The following is a 21929-nucleotide window of genomic DNA, read 5'->3' on the forward strand; positions in this document are numbered from 1 at the left end:
TTCCTTCTATTTTCGAAGTGACAACCGTATCACACCTCAGGAGGGGCAGAAAAAGCCCACAAAGAAACACAACTTCTGACTTCCGTTTTCTGACATAACATACACTGAGAATGGGGTTGGGGGGAATCCATCTGTTCAGCCTGAGAGACCCTGTTTAAGAAAACACAAGACTGTGGAAGAACCTTGAGGTAGAGGTGACTGTAGCCTTGTGCTCTTTCAGACACTAGTTTTTTTTTTTTTTTTTGACACTAGATAGTTTTAACATGGCAGTGACCATTATCTACTTTTAATTACAGAATCAGATTACTTGTCAAACATGTAACTTATTCTTATCTGCTATGCCCCAATCCCTGTTTGTTGTCCTACCAGACAACATCATTTATTTCCAAACAGGAAAATACCATCCCCTTCCTGAATGTATTGTGTTATTAAGTAGGAGCAGTGTATGATTTTCAGAATGAAAATCTTCATCACTTGATGGCTTCTCACCCCCTTCCTCTTATCCCCTCTCACATCTAAAGACAGCTGGGTAGAGAACAAAATTGTACTTCAAACTATATTGTCAGCATTTGCAGAGCAGCCAATAGACTGTCACTGTTCCAGCACGTGCAGTACAAAACCTTTTTTTCCTTCCCCCAAGCTGCTCTGGTTACTTCTTCACACTGTAGAGCTGGGCAAGATAATAAAATACCTACTGGTCAGAAAAATGAATTACACGAGAGCCTAGAGGTACAGTGAGAAGCAAATAGAATGCAGACAATTAGGAAAGTGGACCATCTCACCTACTTTAAATTTTTCAGTTCCTGCAGGTACACAAAAATGTACTGTTGCAATTAAAAGGTGGGCACGAAATCTGCTCCTTTGTGAATTTACAAATTACTCATTTTTTCTTTTCTGATTCAACATCTTGCAAGTGTCTACTTTGCATGAAGCTTTGCTTAGGTAAAGGGTGGGTACAAGGGAATACCAAAGATACTTTGGATACCAGCTCATAATCATACGTTTTATATCCCCCTGAAAGAGCAGCTGCTGTAAAATGCCTGGAGTGGACAGTTGAGGAAAAAAAGGTACTTTATAATAGTCCTGGGAATCATTATGACCGCTTAAAGCAGCAAAGGAAATTAGAGAAATGAAGTAGCTCTTAGAAGTAGAGCAAAACATGCAGTCACCACCTCCAGCCTCGCACTATATCAATTCTCTCTCAAAATATTTTTTTTCTGGCAAACCCCTTCACTGATGTTTTCACACAAGGTCTCCAATCTCCTCACTATATGAAGCTGCAGCATGTTAACCGGCAAAACTTCCCCCTAACGTCTCTGATACTAGTTTAGCTGGTCTATTCTGGCCTCAAGGTTTAATCTTTTCATTTTTTTTAAGGATGCTTTTGGTCCAAAGTCATTCAGCACCAAGGCAGCACATCAGGGGGCCAAGTGTGTTGAAGTGAGATCTAAGTCTTTAAGCACTAAAAATGGGAGAAGTTGGTCTGGGTCACCCTCCACCCCCCATCCCCAGGGCAACAACACAGGTATCTGTTTGCTCTACCTGCAGGAACTCTCCTTTCAGATGTGAAGCAATGAATCCCCTACACACTTCTCTCAAAAACGATCTGGAAACACTGATGCAGAATTCATTGTATAGTAAATTCCACTGTAAACAGTTCATTTTTTCCTTTCTAGGCACACCGCAGCACCTGGGCAGGAAAACTGCACTGTTTTTAATAGGTGCAAAACAATCACTTTCACCCCTTCCCAGAAGCTTGCTAAATTTAGCAGAAGAGTCTGCCAGCCAGTAGCTTCTATTGCTCAGGAAGAAGTAAAAAGTGGACAGAGGCAGAATATCAGCCGGCTATAGGCAAAAGCCCTTTTACACTATGTTTAGGGAAGTTTCCATAAACGTGAAGGCAGCCCCCAAAGGTACTGCATACTGAGGGAAAATTTTAAAAACAACTTTAAAAAGTTGTTATTTAAACATCTGCATAGGCAAAAAGAAGGTACGAATATAACCAGAAAAATCTGAGGTCTCTGGTAAGCCTCATTGTCAATATTCCTTTTATCGGAGGTTGGGGAGAACCACGGATGAATTATATTAAGGATGCCTAGTCACTTGGATTGCTATTTCAAGTGTCCACTTTCCAACCATCACATCAGTAATCACCCAGACTTATCGATTAAACCAGGGAGTCAAGGCAGTGAAAAATCAGCAGTCATTTCAAAATTAAATCTTGTAATAATTGTTTTAATTGATGCTTTCCCATGAAGTTAATACATTCGTAGAGAAGGGATACCAGCTCATAATCGTAAGCTTTATCTCGTATGTGCGGATCCATGCCCAATTAAGCAATTTGGGAATATCTAGGAAAAAAAAAAGAACTCCTCTAAAACACACTACCTCGAGTACAGCAATATAGTAAGTTCAACCTCACTGTTGTATCCATACGTATCAATCAATAGACAGTAGTCCGAGCACACAGTGGGTCCACTCCAGTAATGCTAGAACTACACAAATGAATCACCTGAATGTTAAGCTTCGTTACTTGCCTTGATTTAATTTCGTTTTCTTACCATAAAAGCTGACTGTGTGAATGCTAAAAATAAAGTTACCTTTTGCTAAAAATAAAGTACCTTTACACTATGTTTAGGGAAGTTTTCATAAACGTGAAGCGAAGGCAGCCCGTTAAGCCTCCTAAAATCTATCCCCATGCCCTTCAGATGCCGGTAGTAAAAGCGAGCTGCCAAATGTGTTGATCCAGAGCGGGAAAAGACAAGGCTCTGCAAGGGAGCTGGGGCACTGCTCACGATATCGCACGAACACGGGGGAATTAGGTGTTAAAAGCCTTTGCTGATGATATGCCACGCAAGAAATGCATTTGAATCACACAGCAAAAAAAAAAAAAAAAAATCCGTATAGAAATAGAAGAAGAACACGAAGGAAAAGGCAGAGAAAAGGAAAGACGGAAGAACAGGAAGAAGAAGAAAGATTAAAACCCCCAGATTGCAGCAAAGTTGCAGTGTTACTTTTCCTTTTACTTGCTACTTGAAAACTAAAGTTTAAAAGGCATTTGATTTCGTTGGCGTCCCAGGAAGGCAGCCGCTCTCACAACCCCGGCTCAACTCCAGCCTTACCTTATTATGCTGCCAGCGCAAACCCAGGGGCTAAGGGGTCTTGCTCTCAGCGGCAGTGGCGGGGGCAGCGACAGCGGCACATGCCATCTGTTAGCAGCAGAAGCAAAAGCAGCGCTGCGCGAGGTGGCCCCGGTGCCGGGGGAGCATTTAGCAGGGGTGCGTACTGAATGCCGCCATTTTAAAGCGAGGCTCCTGAAATCATTAGATATAAGCAAATTAAAGCCCGCCCCACCTACAGAACTTCATGCCTGGGACGTGCAACCCTGCTCCGAGTCGCCGCTGTGGGGTGTAAAATGTCAAAGGCGAGAGACAAGCGCACAGGGACTCCCGGACTGAGGCGACGATCCCGGCGCTTCCCCGGCCCCTCCGCCCCGGCCCCCCCGGGCTCGCGCGAGCCTCCCTTCGGGCCCCGAGGCGAGGAGCTTCGCTTTGGCTCCCAAGCGCGGGGGCCCCCGGCCGGAGCAGGCCGGCGCCCTGGAGCGTGGGGGGCGCCCGGCCCGGGCCTCCCCCCCACTTCTCCCAAGCTCTTGGTTTAGTCCGCGCGGAGCACACCTCAGAGCTCTCGGCTCCCTCGCGGCGGCGGGCGTGGGGCTCCCGCCCCGGCTAGTAGCTGCTATGGCAACCCGGGCCCCAACCCCGCCCGGCCTCGCCAAAGGCGTGCCCTGCGCCCGCCGGCAGGGTAGAGCCCGCGGCCGCCGCCGGCCCCCCTGGGCCCCCTCACCCCCCACCCCCGGCGCCCGGTCAGCGGGACGCGCCGCGGGAATGGCGCTCACGGGGGGTTTCAGGCGCCAAAAACGGCAACTCGCGCGCAACTCCTCGGGCGGGTCGAGAGGCGCTCGGGCAGCGGGAACGCTGGGCCGGCCCTCAGCCGCCCGGCCCCGCCCCGCCCGGCCAGGTAGCGCGGCGCGCCCCGCACCGTCACAGCCGCCGCCGCCGCCAACCTCACCTGGCTCGGCACGCGCGGCTCCCCGCGTCGGCTGGCCGCTGCGGACGGGGCGGGAGTCAGGCGGCGGGCGGCCCCCGCGCCCGCGCCCACCCGTTCCTTCGTTGGCCTCCTTCCCGCCGCTCCCAAAGAGCGCCAAAAGTCGCGCCCCCGCTCCGAGTGCGGGCGCTTTCCTTCTGCAGGGCGCTGTTTCGTCGCCAAATGTATTCTTTGTGTGCTTCGTTCATTCGTGCGTGGTTCTCTGAGAGCGTCGCGCGGGCTTTATTCTCAGGGGGTGTGGCGCCTCTCCCCCCCAAACCCGGCGGCCCAGCCTCCGTTACAAAGGCTCTCAGTCGTTGCTTTATTAGAGGAGCGGGGGACAAATCATAACGCTCAGGTTTTACAAAAGCGAAAACAAACAGAGCTCGCGCACATCCCTGAAGAGGGGGCAGGGAGGCGGCAAAGTTTCTAGAGCTCCAGGAACTGAAGTGCGAATGAGAAATGCTGTACGCTTAGAGGCACTTCAGATACGGGTGAAGTGAGACAGGTAATTCCCTAAAAATGGCCTTAGTCAACAAATATGTTGGCTCACTGGAGGCCAGAAAAAGTAAAAGAAAAAGAATACTCACCAGCTGCTTTCCTGGGAGCTGACTTCTGTAAAAGTCCCAATCCTTTATTTCCCTTTAAGAACCTCAGGGAAATCTTGACTGGTGCCAATAGTTTCCCTTCTTCGATGGACTTTGAAGGGAAGCAAGAGCCCTAGGGTAGGGTCCTCGATACTTGTGAATGAGAAATGGACAAAGCAAATGCAATTTCATATTTTGATTAAAAAACGTGCATCTGGACAGCTAAATTACCAGTTGCAATCTAATGCAAGTGTAATAGGAACACCAGCTGTCCCTTAATTGGAGCCCCAATAATAAACGCGTGCTTTTATTTAATTTTATGAGGACAATTGTACTTGATAACATACGCATATGCGAGAGCCTCAGTGACAAGCTCATAGCAATTCATGTGCTGCTCTCCTGCCATGAACTGCTTCACCCCACTGCAGAGTTCTACATGCTCTCCAGAAAGTGCAAAAAAACGTCGCAGGAGACGTTTAAGTTGCAGTTACGTTGAGAAACCAAGCGAATTCTCAGGCCCATTACATTTTTTAATTCTGCCAGACTGATCCCAATAGAATTCTCCCATCTAATTTTAGGTAAGAAATCAATGTCTGCTTGTTAAATGCCAGATAATAGGAGCAGGATCCTAATGGTTGGAAGGAGAACACTGGCACAAACTGCCCTTTAAATAATTGAGACACACCCCCCTCCCCAAGGCATTTGGCGAGGATTGTGAAAGTTATCAGGACGATGTGCAAGGACAGCTTCTGATACTTTTGTCATCATGGGTAGAATCCTACCAAGTGGAACAGCGCAGGAGTTTCTGGTTATGTGAAGAAAAAGGCAAACAGAAAGACTAATTCCTAACCCCCTCTGCCCACCTCCTATGGAGCTTGCCTAATTACCTGCACTACTCTCTAAAAGTCAAACTTGGCTGCCATGTAGGAAGTGGCTTTGGCAGTCCAGGAACTACCATAGCTAAAAGGAGGAGGTGTTGGCTACTGCAGTAGTCTGGAGAGAAGGGCAGGGCTGACTTATATAACTTTATACACCATGATCTAACAAATGAGGAACTGTTATCACAGTGAGTCAACAAAGGAGTCTTTATACTAAACGTAACTTAGGTCAAAACCAGTGCGTTTACCTCTGTCCACCATTGTAAACCACATCTCCTGTGGGGCACTCCAGCTTTCCCTAATCCCCAAACCGGCTCGATTTTATTGTTATTGCATTGGTGAAATAATCATTTTATTATAAATGTAAGGTCATAAATAGGTCAATTTGCTAGCTCTCGAGATAGTATAGCTTCAACATATTATTCTTTTGTTCGCCATGTCTGACCAGTGAAAGTTGCAAATGAGGTTTTATTATTCACTTTTGTCCACACTGGAGAGGAAGACAGCCCTATAAACAAATTTTAGCCCAAGTAAATTGTCCTTTTACCCCAGGTGGTATGGCCTCCACAAATGAAGCTAGACAAATTTTCATGCCACCAGGTCACTGGGGAGTGTTCTCAAAGACAGTGGGAAATTGCTGTTGCCTCCCCTTAGCACTATAAAAGGGCTTATTTGCTCTGTAGGGTGGACCCACCTTGGAATTACTTTCTACTTTAGTAGTTAGAGCTAACCAACATTTTCTTTTCTTTTCTTCCCCCTTAGGCATGATTGGGGGCACGACCCAGGAAAAATCGAGTTGCACGCTGACTCATCCACAAGATGAGTTCTTAATGTATATACATTATAGTCTCTGAATTCTTACACTTGTTCCCCAATTGCATTTTGGGCTAGTCTCAGAACCACTATTCCTGAGGGATCTTTAAAGGGAAGTACCTCACAACACCTGGATTTAAATGTTCAGTCCTGTCCCTCTGCCCCAGCCAGTCAAACAAAGGTATACACAGCAAATATTTGAATACACCCAGGGAACATGCTCCCGTACTCTCACTATGTCTTAATGCTTAAGCATTATTAATAGACGTTTACGCAGACATGTGTAAGGCTAAAACTCTAGATAACGAGGTAGCAGCCTCTCGAGTGACACATTCATCCAATGTATATAATTAACTTTGAGACAGGAAAGAATTCTCAAAGTTATGTAATGGTTTATTATTATTTATTATAATCCATAACCTAATGAACACTGCTGTGGTTTCAAAGATGCTGGATGGGTGGGGTTGTTGAACTCTCAATTTTACTCCTGTCAAGGCATTATAACTCATTTATTATTCCCTTTAAGAGATTGTCAGTGGACATCTGGGTGGGGTCGTGCTATGCACAGAAGGTGAAGGATCTTCTTCCCCTTTTGAACCTGTAGAATTATTCTCACCAGCCTAGCATTATTAGCAAATAGTTAAGTACTGTTTGCTGCTGCTATGTTGTGGTCATTCCATACAGAAGCCTCTGGCGATTTAAGGATGGTTGACATTGATTATTCATCCATTTCTGAAGAGTCTTTTTCATTGGGAATTGGGAATTGGGGGTTTGGGATTCACACAAAGGTTCTGACTGATAGGGGAGGGAAAAAGCAGAATTGGGATGTCAAAAAGGTTTAGACAATCAAAGAAATGTTGGTTTCCAAGGTAAGCCCTTTGTAAAATGATGCACACTGTGTTTCTTACAGAAGAGAGAAGGCAATTCAATAAGTAACTGCATGCCAAAATCATTGCAAGCCTAGATAATAAATTGATCAACAATTCTCAGGTTGTAAACAAAATTTCTGAAATTCAGATTTTTCTTTCACTTGGGCAAAATTTTCACAATTCTCTGGACATGTTCTAATAAACACAGAAGAAAACAGGAAAAGTATTGAAGAGTCACATCCTTCAAAACACACCTAGGCCTGATGGAGTTATAAAACAATTTTTCCCTTAAGCCTTTGAGGAACATATTATATGAATTATCCCTGGGTATTGAAAAGTATGGTTTGTTTCTTAAAATTCTCCTTAGAGGGAAATGTGGCAAGAATGATACAGATAAAAATGATACAAAAATGTAAGAATAATATAAAAGGTAAGAATGATATGAAGAAGAAAAACATGGCCTATTATCACTTAGGAATACGATAGTTATAATAGCAACAATTTAATGTGGAAGTACTCCAGGTAGCTCATTCGATCTTCACAACAATTCTTATAAAGTAAATATTATTATGCTTCCTTGTTAAGAACAGAAAAGGCTCATCCAAAGTGATAAAGTTAACAAAGCGATTAAGTGGCAGAACCAGGATTCAAAGTTTTCTCTGTTGGTAAGGCTCATGCTTTTTGCTACTACAAAGTACTGAATAAAGCTGTTATAGGGCCTTTTCAAGATTTTTAAAAAAGATTTTATTTATTTATTTATTTATTTATTTATTTATTTATTTATTTATTTATTTCTTCATGAGAGACACACAGAGAGAGAGAGAGAGAGAGAGGAAAAATTTATTTATTCATGAGAGACACACACACAGAGAGAGGCAGAGACACAGGCAGAGGGAGAATCAGGCTCCATGCAGGGAGCCCGATGTGGAACTCGATCCTGAGTCTCCAGGATCAGGCCCTGGGAAGAAGGCAGATGCTCAACCGCTGAGCCATCTAGACGTCCCAAATAAACAAAATCTTAAAAAAAAAAAAACAACAACAGGACCCAAACAAGCTTTTGTTCCTCTGTAAGTTCAGTGTTCAGTGTTTCTAAGAAAGTCTTATTTTGGTAATAAGGTATGAAGATAAATTAAAAGTGAATATTAGAGAGGAAAAAATTAAAAATCAAAGATAGAGAATTTTTTAGACAACATTAGAATAAACCTAGAAAAGCCACAGAATTAAAACGTTTAGAGGGAGCTATAGATTTCACAAAATACAAGATTCGTCTTGGAAAGCCAATTAAATATCTACCAATAAGCCAACAAAAAGGAGAAGTAACACATTTACAACAAAGCAAAAACATTAAAGTATTTGGAAAAAAGTCATATACACAATAGTGTGAGAAAAAGAAATAATACGACACCTTCATGGCAGAAAGAAAAACCCGAGTAAATGTAAAGTCACACTACATTTCTTAATGGGAAGCCAATAGTATGAAGCTGATACTTCTTCACACCTTGATTTATAGATGTAAACTATTCAAATAAAGACATCTCGTATTTCAAAAATGATACCACATTAACTTGTGGTAATGGTTGTACGTGATTGTCCTAGAGAAAGATATCTAACAGAAGTAGCAAATAGTATAAATTAACATTGGTTAAAATAACAGAATTCTGACACAAATCAGAAATATCGATGAGTAAATGTGTTACTGATACCAGGAAAAAGGCTGTAATAAATGCAAGAATTGAATGTTTGATGAACAAAGCATAATAAACAATGGGAGAAAACTCATTATTTAGTAAATTCAACTGGGGTATACATAATGATTCTTTCTGCATGAATAAAAAATCAAACATCTAAATAAAACTAAAAAAATTAGCTATCGACTATAGTATGTAACTCAACTATAGGAATTTTAAAGTTTTGAAGTGATAGAAAGCATTGCAAAGGAAACACTGGTCAGAGAGTACAACATAATACAAAAATGTAAAACCATTATCAAAACTAAGATTAAGTGGTGAAAATGCTAGGAAGATCATGGATAAATGAATAGCATGTAAACTGTATACAGAGGTGCTATAATTTCAAGACCATTACCAGATCCCCAAGAGACAAAGGGTCAAAGAATATCATGTCACTAGAAGAAATATATATAGTTCCAACTAGGAGGCACCATTTGATACTTGAGGTAATTGCCAAAAGTAATTTACAAAACCCAATACTACACAGGATCTGGAAGAACAGGCCCATTCAAGTTGCTGAAGGCATTGTAAAATGGGTCAAGAGTCATAAAAATGTTCATAGTCGTTGAACAGAGTCCAATTCTGGGAAATTATCCTAACATAATAATTCAAAAAAAGAAGAAAAAAAGCAGCCTTCATTTTAATATCAAAAGCCTTAAAACAACCTAAATATCCAATAATAAGGGGAATGATTGAAGTATTTATTATATATTAATGCAGTGAAATTATTTGAACATGGTAGAAAAACAGAAAATTGTACAGGAAATAACGTTAATAAAAGGTTAAGATGCAAAATTATATTTTTCCACTGATTGCATCCATGAGTATTCATAAGGATAATGATCTGGAGAGCCCAAAGATTTGTATCTATGTTTTTTTTAAGCTAATACTGGGGACATTTAAAGGATTTTAAAAAAAATTTTGGCAATCTGTCTAATAAAGCAGTATTAAATTGGAGAGAGAATTATTTCGATGTGAGAATTAGACCTCTCAAACTACTTCTATTTCTCTCACCTTCTGCTATTTATTTCTCTTTTCCCCTGCATTTCTCAACAGCTGCTCTTTTATCCTCTCCAAATATTTCTGCAGCCCTTTGTCTCTCTTCCAGCCATCTCTTTCTTCTCTTCCATCATCTCCTTTACTCCACCTTTCTTCTTTTTATGCTGAGCTCTTTTTGTGCTTCTGTTCTTGGAATGGTTAAAATATCAGACAGAAAAGTATTTTATTTATCTGTTGAAGAAAACACTGCTCTTGTTCCTTGTAAACGTGGATGAGCTGAATTCATTATTTTAAAAAGGCACCTGGATTGGATTGTGTTTTAATTATTTATGCAAGGCCAAGGCCAAATCAAACGCTTCTACCAGGCCCTAAACTATGTCAAGTAGAAAGCACTTCACATCCTAATTCCATTAGATTTGTCATCACAGAAAGAACAACGAACGTTAATGTGAAAGATACATATTCGCATGTATAGGAAACCCTTGCTCTTCTCATTTTCGCATTTTCAAGTATCCGACTTTTAGTCATGCCAAAACATGCTCTAACCTCCATGCAACATGTGGATACAATAATGACTATCTCATTGCATTTTGCATTGGAGATATTGTGAATGTCATACGGATAATGAACAGGCACTCTTAATAATGGAACCGGAGGAAAAACTGAATGGTAACAAACCAATGCTGAGAATGGGCAAGAAGCTCAAAAGTATCCCTTGGTAATATAGTGACCTCAGGCAAGTTAATTTAATCTCTCTCGATTTCCTGCTATAGAAAGTGCAGGTCATTCTAGAATCTTCCTTGTAGCAGATGTGGTGGGATTCAATATGACAAGGTTTGGAAAGCACTGACTGTGCCTGGCACATAGCGAGTGCCCCTTTAGTGAGAGAAGGTAAAGGGCACTGCAGATTTGAAGTCACAGGGTGCACATGGGCTTATAGGCGGCAATTCGAGGGCATGTCAGGGACAGAGAAAAGATTGGCTTGTCGGTAGTCTTATGGAAGGGTTAATTTGGCAAATTTTCCTTTTCCTTTTAGAAAAGATAATTAGTCACACCTCAGGTGTTTCCTATCAAACCTTCAGCTTGGCTGCTAACCAGGTTGAGGCATTCCTTCCCATTCTGGAGTGGAGTGAAGAAGGGAGGGTTTTCAGGGCAGTTCCTCGTCAATCTTTGTGCAACACAGGTTGATGTCTGGAAGAAGAAAGAAGGTGCTATCAGTCCCAGAGTAACTTAGGCTCCTAGGAGCAAGGTCAGAATGCCAGAGCAGTGGCCTGTCTCTGCCCTGCTGAATGGGGGCATGGCTGCAATATCCTGGATGTGGGACAAGAGCATGTACCTCGCTGGTAAGTCTCTATGAGCCCATGGCAGCGTCTGGTCTACCTGCTGATGCTATGTGGGAAGAGGGGACTTGAACTTGAGATACTGAGGGGTATAGTATAGTGATTAAGGACACAGATCATAGAGCCATGTGTTCAGTTAGTACGAGTGTTACCTGGAGCAAGTTACTTACCCTCTCTGTGCCCTGGTTCTTCATTTGAAAAGGGATGATGATAGTACCTACTGAATTAAATAAGAGCACCGCCCACCAGATCATGAGTGTTGGCAATTTTCATCCCTGGCCAAATGGCCCATTTCTCAGCCTCTCTTGCGATCAGGATAATTTTCTTCCTGGGTCCAGGGAGGATATGTAAGGAGGACCGTGCATTTTTCTCTTTGAGCCAAACTTGAGTGGGTGGGACATAATAAAAGCCATAAGATAGTGGCTTTGGCACCAGGGTGACTTTGCAAACGACCATAGACACCAGAATGCGGCTAATCTTGAAAGCTTGGGTCGTGGGAAGCACTCTTTTCCTCTCTGGGCTGCAATGAGACCTCAAATTTTGTGCCATCATGCTTAATGTCTTCAAAAAACCCCTCTCGAAATGAACAAATTACCCAGGAAGAATAACACATTAACCTGCTAGCTGAATGAACGCTTTAGCGCAGATTACTTTTATCAGGTTACTTAGCTTCTGGAAGCTGGGCCCAAAAGCCTGTAGATGAGGGATGGGTAAATGGTATTGAGAGGGACGGAGGAGAGAAGGAGCATCTAAGGGCAACCTGATGGCTCCTGAGGATGAAAGCTGAGCAAAGCCAGGGTCTCCATGGGCTCTTGGATGGAGCATAAGACCCCTTGACCCCTTCTGTTCTTCCTGCTCTCTCTACCCTGTTTCATTTTCTGTCTTTTCATGGATCCTACATCACATCACACCGGACCAGGCACAAAATCAACAGACATTTGTGAACTGCCCGCTGCATCACTAAGTGCATAGAATGGACAGAAGTCACCAACTGTTTCACAGATGCGCCATCTCGAACACAACTAGGTACAACTCTATGACTGCCAATGAAGAGGGGTTATATCGACCTGCTCCATAGGGTGAGGCAGGCACTTGAGGCTAGGGATATAACATATACAAAGAAAGTACTCAAAAAATAAGTGAAATATAGTGAGGGGCACTGGAGAATCAAAGCAGGGATAGGAGATCCGAGGCAAGATTCGTTCCAAGGACCAGGAGGAAGCTGAGCTTAAGGAGAGAGGAAATTACGAAAAGCAGCAGTTCTTTATCGAGTGCCTCCTGTGTGCCAGGCACTTTTACTGACTCTAATTTATTGCTCATGATGGGGCCAAAAGGAATTATTGTCTCAATTTTTTCATAAATGAGAAAAACAATCATCATAAAAGCTGGGCGGATTGTAGCATAGTGAGTGGCTGAGTGTGTAGACTTGGATCAGAACTACCTAGGTTTGAATGCTGGCTCTGCCACATATTAGCTGTGTGGTCTTGGTCAAGTGACTTAACCTCTCTGTTCCTCTGTTTCCTCTACAGTAAAAATGAGGATGATAGTGACTACTTCATAGAATTATTATAAGGCTTACATGAGTTAGAAACTGTCTGCTATATATGGAATGTTTTATGAGTGCTTATAAAATAAACCTGCCCAAAGTCATAAGGTGAGTGTGAGAAAGAGCCCAAATCTGAGACTAATGCTAACTGCTTCAATCCTAGCACAATTCCTAACTTTTCCATGGAGGAGTCCCAATTTTCCTTCTCTCTTTTTTTTTAAAGGGTTTTAACTTATTTATTCATGAGAGACACAGAGAGAGAGGCAGAGACATAGGCAGAAGGAGAAGTGGGCTCCCTGTGGGGAGCCCCATGCGGGACTCAATCCCAGGACCCTAGGAACACAACTTGAGCCAAAGGCTCAACCACTGAGCCACCCAGGTGCCCCCCAATTTTCCTTCTCTGCAAGGACTCCTTGAAGCCCTCAGTCCTCCAGGAACCTTTCTTTGACCACTCCCTATTTTAATTCACAGCTTAATACCCAGTCACAAACTGCTGACCTAATGATTTGAATTGGTATCCTGCACATTATTTTGGTTCCCAAACTGGCTTCTAGGCCTCTTCTGAGGGACTTCACTTAACTTGTTTTCACCCTCCAGAGTGCCTAGCCATTTTCTGTCTTTGAAACGGAAATTCTGCCCACAGTTCTTAGATGGACTGGTGGTCTTAGAGACTTTTGAGCGGGACAAGCATGGTCACAACTGCAGGACGTAGTTTTCCACTTCTGTCCATTCATATTCACAGTTTCGGTTTCTCACTAATCAATGGTTGAAAGTCATGTTATTATGGTTTTTAATTCATTCTATATAAAGTCTTATCATGTCTTTTCTCTAGATTTTTTTTTATGATTCTCTCAGCTGTCACCATTTTAAAGCATTTGCTGAAGCCTAGTTAATAAAAGAAAGAGCGAGACAGGGAAACAATATGGTGCCACCAAAGTTCCCGTAAAAACATAATTTTTATGTTATGCCTTTCCAGGCATATGGCACTGAGTCATAAGAAATAATAGCAATGGAAAATGGCCAAATGCATACTGGTGTACTTGAGCTAAGTACAAGAAGAGATGTAGAGTTATTCTGAAGATACAGTTTATTTCTAAAGTGCTTTCTGAGTCTTCAATATGCTGTACGGTCATATCTCTGAAGGGAAAGAGAAATGTACCTAAGTTCTCAAAACACTTGCTGAGACAGTAAATGAATATGCTCGATTTCCCTGATCACAGGCCTTCATTCCAATTCGATGCAAGCCATAAATGAAATGACTTGGCTGATTATAAGTCAGTCCCCCATGAACATTTGTTTACCTCTGCAAAGCACTACACATAATTGCTGTCTCTGCTCAGGGGAGGCCCAGCTGGGATTACAAGAAGTGTTGCAAGGTTCTACTGAGGTGTGATCACCAGTTACAGCATGAACCTGGCACTGCGCGTCCATACTCTGTCTGCCTTGGCGATTGGATCCATTAGTCTTTCTCCTTCAGACAACTAAAATTAGCCAGAAATACAGCAGAAGCATTGGGACCCCAAGTTCACTTTGCTCCCGAGTCATACTCTGTAATCATGTGGCAGTTACCACAATCCTTCCAAAAGCCAATGATGATACATTTTCATTGTCAGAGAGAAGTACAGGGTTAGGGATAAGTAAGGATCATGGACCATTGGTACTGATTGCCCAGAAAAAACGGAAATGGGCAATTTTTCTTAATTTTCTTTTACTCCTTATTATTGTGAAAGCAATATAGGTTTGTTTTTCTAAAAGAATTCTGGAGTTATGATTGGCATAAGAAGCTGTATGTACTTAATGTACACAACTTGAGGAGTTTGGGGATAAATATATGTCTGTGAAACCGTTATGACCATCAAGGCCATAAACATATACATCAATTCCCCAAATTTCCTCTTTATTATTACTACTGTTGTTGCTGTTTAGTGGTAAGAACACTTAATATTAAATCTACCCTCTTGGCAAAGTAAGTATAAAGGATTGGTAGTGATGGGCACTATGCTGTATAGTGGATCTCCAAAACGTACTTATTTTGCAAAACTGAAACTTTCTGTGCTTGAACCATCAACCCCCATTTCCTTCTCCCCCTGAAAAACCACCATTCTACTCTTTGCTTCAGTAAGTTTGACTATTTTTGACTCCTTATATAGGTGGTATCACATAGTGCTTGTCTTTCTGTGTCTGGCTTATTTCACTTAAGCATAATGCCTCTAGGTTCATTCACCTTGTCGCAGATGGCAGTATTTCCTTCCCCTTTTTTAAAAAGCTGAATAATATTCCATTGAATGTATGCACCATATTTTCTTCATCCATTCATCCATTGATGGACAAGTAGGTTGTTTCCATGTCTTGCCTAATGTGAATAATGTTGCAATGAACATGCGGATGCATGTATCTCTTTGAGATGGGAGTTTTATTTCCTCTGAATCTATATCCAGACATGAGATTGCTGGATCATATGGTAGTTCTATTTTTAGTTTTTTGAGGAACCTCCATACTGCTTTCCCTGATGCCTGTATCAGTTTCCATTCCTACCAACAGTGTGCAAGGATGCCCTTTTCTCCACATCTTTGCCAATACTTGCTATCTTTTCTTGTTGTTGTATTTAATCCTACCACAGCCTGCCAGGTGGAGGTTTTGATTTTTCATTACCCTGATGATGTGTGAGGTTGAGTGCCTTTTCATATTTCTGTTGGCCATCTGTATTGTCTTCTTTAGAGAAATGTCTATTCAGGTTTTGACCACTTTTCAATCATGTAATTTAGTTTTTGTTGTTTGCTGATGAGTTGTATGAATTCCTTGTGTACTTTGGATATTAGCCTTTTATTAGATCTATGGTTTGCAAATGTCTTCTCTAGCTCCGTAGATTGCTTTTCGTTTAGTTGATTATTTCCTTTGCTGTGCAGGAGCTTTTTAATGTGATGCAATCACACTTGTTTATTTTTGCTTTTTTTTTTTTTTTTTTTTTTTTTTGGTCTCATAGCCCAAAAATCAGCACCAAGACTGATGCCAAGGAACTTTCTCCTTTTGTTTCCTTCTACACGTTTTATGGCTTCATGTTTAAAGTTTAAATTTTTAATTCATTTTGAGTTGATTTTAGTATATGGTATTAGATAAGGTTCCAATTTTATTCTTTTGCATGGATATCTAATTTTCCCAATAACATTTTTTGGAGAAACTATCATTTCCCCATTCTGTGTTTTTGGTTCCTTGTTGAAAATTAGTTAACCATATTTGTGAGGTTTATTTCTGGGCTTTCTAATCTGTTCCATTGGTCTTCCGTGTCTGTTTTTTAATGCTAGTGCCATATTGTTTGATTACTGTATCTTTGCAACATAATTTAAAATCAGGAATATGTGATGCCTCTGGTTTCTTTCTTCTTGCTCAAGATTGCCTTGGCTACTCAGGAATTATTGTGGTTCCATGCAAATTTTAGGATTTTTTTTCTATTTCTATGAAAACTGCCATTGGATTTTTGATAGGGATTGCATTGAATCTGTAGAGTGCTTTGGGTAGCCTGGACATTTTAACAGTATTAGTTCATTCATTCCATGAGCATGGGATATCTATCCATTTATTTGTGTCTATTTTAATTTCTTTCATCAGTGTTTCATAATTTTAAATGTACAGGTCTTTAACCTCCTTGGTTAAATTTGTTCCTAAATGTTTTATTGTTTTGGTGCTATTGCAAATGGGATTGTTTATTTTTTTAGATAGTTCATTGTTAATATATAGAAATGCAACAGATTTTTATACGCTGACTTTGTACCCTGCAATTTTCCTGAATTCATTAATTAGTTTGAATAGTTTTTGGTAGAGTCTTTAGTCTTTTCTAGACATAAAATCATCTCTACAAATAGAGACAATTTTACTTCTTCCTTTCCAATTTGGATGCCTTGTATTTCTTTTTTTCCCCCTAATTGCTCTGGTTAAGACTTCTAATACTGTGTTGAATAGAAGTATTGAGAGTGAGCATCCTTACATTCTTCCTGATCTTAGAGAAAAAAACCTTTTGCCTTTTCACCACCAAGGATAATATTAGAGAGGTGATAGCTAACTCTCATTGTTGAGAGATTTTTTTTTAACCATGAAAGGGTGTTGAATTTTGTTAAATGCTTTTTCTACACCTCTTGGGATAGTCACATGATTTTTAACTTTTATTCTGTTAATGCTGTGTGTCACATTGATTTATTTGTAGATTTGAACCATCCTTAGGATTTGAAGCATCGTAAGAATAAATCCAACTTGACCATAATGTATGATCCTTTTTTTTTTTTTGATCCTTTTAATACATTGTTAAATTGGTTTGCTGGTTTGCTGGTTTTGCATCTATGTTCATTAAGGATATTGATCTGAAATTTCATATTCTTGTAGTGCCTTCATCTAGCTTTGGTATCAGGGTAATTATGGCCTCATAAAATGAGTTTGTAAGTGTTCCCTCCTCTTCAATTTTTTTTTGGAAAAGTCTGAGAAGGATTGGTATTAAATATTCGTTAAATGTTTTGTAGAATTCACGAGTGAAGCCATCTGGTCCTGGGCTTTTCTTTGTTGGAAGGTTTTAGATTACTGATTTAGTGTTTGTACTTTTTATTGGTCTGTTAAGATTTTCTATTTATTAATGATTCAGTCTTGGTAGGTCATATATTTCTAGAAATTTATCCATTCCTTCTAGATTGTCTGCTTTGGTGTCATGTAATTGTTCATAGTGGTCTCTTATGACCACTTGTGTTTCTGCACCTCTTCTTACATTTGTGATTTTATTCAAGCCTCCTTTCTTTTTTCTTAGTTTGGCTAAAGATTTGACAATTGTGCTTATCTTTGAAAAAAGAAACAACTCTTAGTTTCATTGATCTTTTCTATCATTTTTCTAATTTCTGCTTCATTTATTTCTGCTCTAAAATTATTATTTCCTTCCTAATGCTAACTTTGGGCTTAATTTGTTCTTATTTTTCTAGTTTTCTAGTTTCTTGAGGTATAAAGCTAGGTTGCTTATTTGAGATCTTTCTTTTTTTCTCTTTTTTTTAATAAATTTATTTTTTATTGGTGTTCAATTTGCCAACATCTAGAATAACACCCAGTGCTCATCCCGTCAAGTGCCCACCTCAGTGCCCGCCATCCAGTCACCCCCACCCCCGCCCACCTCCCTTTCCACCACCCCTAGTTCATTTCCCAGAGTTAGGAGTCTTTCATGTTCTGTCTCCCTTTCTGATATTTCCCACTTATTTTTTCTCCTTTCCCCTTTATTCCCTTTCACTATTTTTTAAATTCCCCAAATGAATGAGACCATATAATGTTTGTCCTTCTCCGATTGACTTATTTCACTCAGCATAATACCCTCCAGTTCCATCCACGTCGAAGCAAATTTATTTGTCATTTCTAATGGCTGAGTAATATTCCATTTCTTTTTGTCTCTTTTTTTTAAAGAAGACTTTATTCATGAGGCACACACAAACACACACACGGGGGGGGGGCAGACACACAGGCAGTGGGAGAAACAGGCTCCATGCAGGGAGCCTGATGTGGAACTCGATCCCAGGGTTTCCAGGATCACACCCTGGGCTGAAGGCGGCGCTAAACTACTGAGCCACCCGGGCTGCCCTAACTTTCCTTTTAGAACTACTTTTACTGCATTCCAGAAGTTTTGGTATATTGGTTTACACTTTCAGTTGTCTCATGATATTTTTTTAAGTTCTCTTTTGATTTCTTAACTCCTTGGTTGTTCAAAAATGGTTGCCTAATTTTCACATGTTTTTGACTCCAACCATGAGTCTAATCCATTTGAATAATTATGGGAGACAAACGTATAACTGCTTTGTTCCTTTATTAACAAATTTGCATTTTAAATAAACTTGTTTAATGTCTGTAGATTGGGGATATAATATTACATAGCTTAAAAGGTAGCTGTAAGTATTCAATGAGTTTACAACTTTTATAAGTTTTAGAAAACTCTAAGTACATAGGAAGCCCCATAAAAATGTTTGCCATATAAATTTAAGAAATTAAAAGAAAAAATTATAAATACTATCAGAAAGTCCTTTTATTTTCTACTACTAGCATTCCCATTCAAGTGACAGAATATGAACAGAAACTTTTGTGGTACAGTATTCCTCTCATTAGCCTGCTGAATGGTGTAGACTCGTGGCACATATTCATTGCTAGATCTTTTAAAAAATATTTATTTATATTTGAGAGAGAAGGGGAGAGAGAGAAAATGAGAACAGGCACATGGGGGAGGGGCAGAAGGAAAGGAAGAATCCCAAGCAGACTCCCTCCTGAGTTCAGAGCCCTACACAGACTCTGAGATCATGACCTGAGCCAAAATCAAGAGTGGAATACTCAACCAACTGAGCTACCCAGGTGTTCCACATTTCCATATCTTATACACACACTTTTATTTTCTAATTATATAATGTGACCCAAAGAAATTAAATCCTGGGTCGAGAGTCTGGATCATTGTCCCCCCACTACCAATTTATTGCATATTCTAGATAAATCATTCACCATCTTATTTCCTCTGATATACAATACCTTATCTCTATAAAGGATATGGGCCTATTCCACAAATATGCTTTTAATGTTCAAGGAAAGTGGTGAGCTAATTATTCTTTACCCTTGCCTTTATTATTAGCAAATAATGATAAAATCAGATTCCCCGATTAGGTCTGTTGTTATTGTTGTTGTTTTTCTTAATGTTCAAACCTTGTGAAATAGAACCTCTGATGATGGCTTAATAGAGGAGCCCTTTGAAGTTGGTCATGGGAGTAATTCCAGTAACGTTTCCAGAAGGTGGCATGGTTGGGAAATGAGGCATTCAGATTCACCAGAGAGAAGGGAAAATTTTTTTTCCTCCAAATGCAATAAAATTGTTCCTTGCTGATGCTGCCTCCAGCAGAGTGGATTCCTTTTTACCTCCCAGATGAGAGTGACAGGTGCACTACTGATCTAAGCTTTCAGTTAGGGATGTTTAGAAATCTAGTCCTTTACCAACCCAGACCATCAATCCTGGTGACAGCTTTCTTAGAAAGAGGCTCATGAAGACTCCAAGTCCAGGTTGGCTTGGGTGACTCTGGCAGAGCAGAAGCAGCCTGAGAAAAGGGGAGGGAGCACTGATTCTTTATCTCTCATCATGTTCTCTAGCGTCCCACGTTCTACAAGAGAGTGCGATTTTGCTTCTGTGGAGTTCTTTGAGTAAATGGTTTGGGCATTTCTAAGTATTTACAGAGGCAAGGCCAACCTGTCACGACTGTGCTGTCGTGTGACTCCAAATCCCTTTATGATTAATAGCAAGACAGTGTCAAGTTCTTCCTCCACGCAGGCCATAGGTAGCTCAATTCCCCTCTCCACGCCTCGTTTGCTTCATTAGGAGTGCTGTTACCTGCTCTTTGGATTATTATTATTATTTAAACTCACTTTGGTGAGAGTGATCATCCTCCCTTTTTGTGCCCCCATGTACACTGGACACAACTCAGTCCCTTTACTTTCTACTCAGTCTGCTAACTCACTCTTCCATCTCTGCCTCCCACTAGGATGTGAACTCTTTCAGAAAAGGGACCATGTCTTCCTTATGTTTGTATCACTAGCACCTTGAATGTAATGAACATTCAAAAACGTTGGTAAATAAATGAATGAAGGAAAGAACAAATTAAAGAATAAAGAAATAGTGGAAAGGGTTAGACTAGATGTCTTCTGAGAGCTCCCCATGATAGGCTGAATCAATACCTCCTCATCCAAATTAAAACTGAATTTTGTATTGATTCAAGGATAGATAAAGGAATGATTCAGAAGCACATAGGAAATTATAGGTGAATGCATTAAATTTCTTAGATTTCACATGTTGCCTCCTCCCCACCCCCCAATTATCCCTGTCTCTGTCTCTTTTATCCTGTGGACTAAGATCTGCTTTTCTCCTTCCTGAAGCTGAGAGAAAAACTTGACATTGACAGGTTCTCCACCAGCCTATGTGTCTGTTTATTCTGAACAACAACAGGCAAACAGACAGACAAAACTTCCCAAAACCTTTCTAGCTCCTTAAAGACAGCTCGGGTACAGTGGTACAGTATTTCCTTGGTAAATGCAGCTCTTTTAAACTCACCTGCAACCTGCATCCTTTCCCCCATGCACAAAAGCCAATGATGTACCACAACCAGCAGATCAGAGCCATAGAATTCTGTCACTTAGAAATACCACCTATGGCTACCATTAGCATAAGTGACATATTTCTCAGCAACTTCAACCTCTTGCCCACTATGTGGGAAGACTTAGGCCAGATTTTGGAGTGCAGGCCTTCTGGGTAGTGTAGGCCTTCCCATATTCCACCTGCAACTACAACTTCTGCCAGTGGTTTGAAGGTTCTGGTTGCCCTGGTGACAATTAAATGGGAGTGGAACTATAATATCGTGAAGACCTTTACATTTTACATAAGGGCAGAAGAAAAAGCAACTTTGAAAACAATGTATACTTGAGTAGTACATTATCAAAGTTGCTTTTCTTAGGTACGTCAGGAACTATGTGAAAGTTGAGAGGTACAAATACTTAATTACAAAGACTTAGTAATGCAGGTGATTTTACTAAAAAGAGAGAGAGAGTGAGTGCAAGTAAGAGACAGAGACAGAGAGAAAAATGGGTGTAAAAGAGGAAATATGGAAATATAGAAGGACTATTGGTTTCTGTTAATGCTGTTTCTATCAAATAATTCCTTTAATGGTGCTTGCTTCAGCAGCACGTATTCTAAAATTGGAACAATACAGAGAAGATTAGCATGGCCCCTGTGCAAGGATGACATGCAATTTCATGAAGCATTCCATGTTTTTTTGCTTTGACATGGATGGAACTGGAGGGTATTATGCTGAGTGAAATAATTCAATCAGAGAAAGACAATTATCATATGGTATCACTCATAGGTAGAATAGAAGAAATAGTAAAGGATACTAAAAGGGAAAGGAGGGAAACTGAGTGGGGAAAAATTAGAAAGGAAGACAAACCATGAGAAACTCCTAACTCTGGGAAACAAAGTGTTGCAGAAGGGGAGGTGGGGGGCATGGGGTAACTGGGTAATGCACACTTAGGAGAGCACTTGATGGAATG

General features: G+C 40.7%; 1 protein-coding gene and 1 non-coding gene across 5 annotated transcripts in view; one reads left to right on the forward strand and one right to left on the reverse strand.

Annotated features, from left to right (window-relative positions):
* The window catches only part of MBNL3 (muscleblind like splicing regulator 3), a 114142-nt gene extending 110805 nt beyond the window's left edge, over positions 1-3337 (reverse strand). For 2 of the 4 annotated variants that reach the window (XM_041740088.1, XM_041740090.1), the window contains exon 1: positions 3123-3337. The gene's annotated coding sequence lies outside the window, so the exon portion shown is untranslated. The remainder of the gene's footprint in view (positions 1-3122) is intronic. The other 2 variants (XM_041740089.1, XM_041740086.1) reach the window with 2 other exon arrangements.
* An 18211-nt stretch (positions 3338-21548) lies between these two features.
* Positions 21549-21655, forward strand: LOC121483625. The gene has a single exon (XR_005985756.1). It is a non-coding gene; the product is annotated as a U6 spliceosomal RNA (small nuclear RNA).
* Positions 21656-21929: the final 274 nt, after the last annotated feature.

This window comes from Vulpes lagopus, chromosome X (genome assembly GCF_018345385.1).
Source record: "Vulpes lagopus strain Blue_001 chromosome X, ASM1834538v1, whole genome shotgun sequence".
NCBI lineage: Eukaryota > Metazoa > Chordata > Mammalia > Carnivora > Canidae > Vulpes > Vulpes lagopus.